The 3765-nt window shown below is 37.8% G+C and overlaps 1 pseudogene; it reads right to left on the reverse strand.

The window, feature by feature from the left end:
- Positions 1 to 3765, reverse strand: part of LOC119360214 — a 21327-nt pseudogene that overhangs the window by 5980 nt on the left and 11582 nt on the right.

Raw genomic sequence — 3765 nt, forward strand, 5'->3', positions numbered from 1 at the left:
TTCCGTCTCCGCGCCGCCCCGGCCCGCGCCGCCCCGACTTTGTCACCGCCCCGCCCGCCCCGCGCCGCACCTCGCCGTCGCCGTCGCCATCGCCGTCGCCGTCGCCGTGAGCAACTAATTTAATTTGACGTTAGTAGTAGTTAATTTAGATGTGTAGTTAATTTTGTTAGATTTTTTTTAGATTTTTTTGTAGTTCATAGATTTTTTTGTTAGATGTGCAGTAATTTAGATGTGTAGTTCATAGATTTTTCTGTTAGATTTTTTTTCATATTGTGTAATTAATTCGTTCATATAATTGTGTTAGATTTTTTTCTCTTAATAGATTTTTTTGGTGATATTATTGTTGAATATGCATGTTTGTATGTTCATATATATGCAAAGATCGAATATGCAAATTTTTATGATTTTTTTCTTTTCATAGAATTTGTATGATTTTTTTCTGTTGTAATTTTGTTCATAGAATTTTAATGATTTTTTTGTTCATAGTATTTTCTTTGTCAACTTATTGTGTATGTATAGGAAAATTGTGAATGATATAAGTCATTTATGAATATGTTCATATTTAGAATAGAGGAAAAATGAAAAAAAATAAGAAGAGAAAGTGTTTAATATAATTAGTTAGAAAAATAATAGAACTATAGTTAAACTAGTTTATTTTTAGTAAATACTACTTTATTTTATTTATAGTAAGTGCTTCATATATAGTTGAACTAGCTAGTTGATTTAATAAACTACTTTATTTTACTATATATAGAAGTAGTTTGTTTTTAGTAACTACTATTTATTTATTTATAGTAAGTGCTTAGTAGTTGAACTAGTTGATTTAATTAATAAAACTACTTTATTTAACTATATATAGAAGTAGTTCCCGCGTCGACGTCGGTGATGCCTATCCCGCATCCTCGTCGTCGTCGACTCGGCAGTGGAGGCCTGCTTGATCAGGGCCATGTTTGGGACTGGGCTCCGCCGGGCTGGTATTCGGAGGTGCTACCTTCCGGGGGACGTAGGTTGGTTAGGAGGCAACCCGTTGTTGACCCGATCCTTGTTTGGTGGTGGTCGCGTGGGGCAGTGATGGTGTCGAGGCTTCCGGACACCGCGGAGGTGGTACGTCACCGTGTCAGCGAGGACGACGAGCACGTCCGTCGCTACATGGTTGCATTGGAGGGCAGGTTCGACAATACCTGGCAGATTCTTCAGGGATCTCACTGGAGCTATGATCCTGTGATGGTTCCTTATCTTAGGGTGTCCACCGCCCGCGACGATACCCGTCGAGTGCTACGGTTCTAGCTGTATTAATTAGCGATGCTATATGTATGATAGTATTCGAGGAGTATTCGACGATGTACGGACATAAGAGATGATGTACTTTTGGTTATAATTCAATGCATGCTAATTTGAATACTACTTTATTTTACGATTTGGTTTTGCTTATTGAATGCTCATATTGGAAAAGTACTCCTACTTTGAATGCTAAAACTGAAGAGCACTCTATGCAGAAATCTAGGAGCCCCCTCCATCATCGACGCCGTCGTGGGGTAGCTCCTTCATTCCCGTGTGCTAGACAATTTGTTGTAATAATGCACTCGGGAATGAAAGGAGGAGCTACGTACCGTCACCGATAGTCAACCCGTGATTAATAATAATGATCTAATTTAGGTTTTTTAGTACATATATTTAATATTTGAATTATGTACTTAGGCCGGAAATGTCGTACTCGGACGACGAAAACCGCCCGGGGGAGTGCGACTGGTGCCACAATGGCCGAGGTATGTGCGACAGGTTCATTGAGTTGGACGAAGATCGTCGCTTCAGCATTAAGCTCGAGGAGACCTTCGATGTTCATACGGTACACAACGACGACAATAGTTTTTTTCGTAATTAAGCACGACTTCAACTATTTTAATGTGTATTTTTCATCTTTTCCAATTCGACTATCTTATCCCATGCTATGCAAGACGCTATGTCTTGGAGAGGATGGGTTTTGAAGACCATGAAAGTATGGAAACCAAAAAAATTCTCCTAAGGACCCATTATGGTGTGGATTTTAAAGTAAAGCTGTACATGCTGAGAGTGTAACCCATTTTGGTTACAAAAATTGGAAAGCACTTTGCAAGATGTATGGTTTTGAAGAGGGTATGCTTGTCACCATGGATCTTGGTGATCCTACAATCCAGCAAGACAATATGGGCATTTGGGTCCTTGTGGATACACCTCCAATTCTTCCCCCATGTGAGCTTAACATAGTTATTAAGTAATTTATATTGTTTATTTCAAAATAGTTGACAGCTTGTTTCCATTGACAGCTTATTTTCATTCTTCAAAGAATGTGCGGAAAATGGTAGACAAAACCCACTACACCGATGGCTCCGAATTAACTTATAAGGAGAAAAATCATCTGATCGCATTTTGTACTGATCTTGAGAATTACAATGTCTACAATCGAACTCCTCAACATTATGGTCAATACGTGCCACTAGTGCACGTGTTGAACTACGGTAACTACCATGGAGATACCCTGGTAAGATTTGTTACTATTACGACATCCCTGCATCTTTTTAAATACTTCTAAAACTAGTACATCATTCACTAGTAGAAAAGGGGCCAATGGTCCAGGCCGGTCCAGCCCATTAGTCCCAGTTCAATCCAGAACCGGGACCAATGGGAGCATTGGACCCGGTTCGTGAGCCCCAGGGGCCGGCCGGGCCACGTGGGCCATTGGTCCCGGTTCGTCTGGACCTATTGGTCCCGGTTGGTGGGACGAACCGGGACCAATGGCCCTCGCTCCTGGCCCACCACCATTGGTCCCGGTTGGTGGCCCGAACCGAGACCAAAGGACGACCATTAGTCCCGGTCCATTCCACCAACCGGGACTAAAGGGTTGGTCCTCGTTGCGGCCAAAGTTTAGTCCCACCTCGCCAACCGGAGGGGAATCAGACCGGTTTATAAGCCCCTCCCTCTCTGCCTTATTGAGCTTCTCTGAAAATGAAAATAGATGCCCTTATATAGGGAATTTAGGCTAAATTCATACGAATTTCTCATGAAATTTGTTATGAATTTAATTTGAATTTCCTCTATAAGCGCATCTATGCTCATTTCTGAGTAGCTTTTTATATAGTTTTTTTCTTTTCTGCTATATTTATTTTTTTCTTTTTATTTCTGAGTTGTAATAAGTCATTAAAAATAAGCATCTATGCTCATTTTTTAGTAAAATTAATCATAACTATTTTTTCTTCTATTTATTCTTGAATTGTAATAAGTCATTCAAAATAAGCATCTATGCTCATATTTTAGTAAAGTTAATCACAACTATTTTTTCTTCTTTTTATTTCTGAGTTGTAATAAGTCATTAAAAATAAGCATCTATGGTCCTTTTTTAGTACAGTTAATCACAACTATTTTTTTGCTTCAATTCATTTCTGAGTATCTTTTTTTATAGTTTTTTTTCTTTTCTGCTATATTTTTTTTTCTTTTTATTTCTGAGTTGTAATAAGTCATTAAAAATAAGCATCTATGCTCCTTTTTTAGTACAGTTAATCACAACTATTTTTTGCTTCAATTCATTTCTAAGTAGTTTTCTATATAGTTTTTTCTTTTCAGCTATATTTATTTTTTTCTTTTTATTTCTCAGTTGTAATAAGTCATTAAAAATAAGCATCTATGCTCATTTTTTAGTAAAGTTAATCATAACTATTTTTCTTCTATTTATTTTTGAATTGTAATAAGTCATTAAAAATAAGCATCTATGTTCATATTTTAGTAAAGTTA

The sequence above is a fragment of the Triticum dicoccoides genome, chromosome 2B, assembly GCF_002162155.2.
Source record: "Triticum dicoccoides isolate Atlit2015 ecotype Zavitan chromosome 2B, WEW_v2.0, whole genome shotgun sequence".
Taxonomy (NCBI): Eukaryota; Viridiplantae; Streptophyta; class Magnoliopsida; order Poales; family Poaceae; genus Triticum; species Triticum dicoccoides.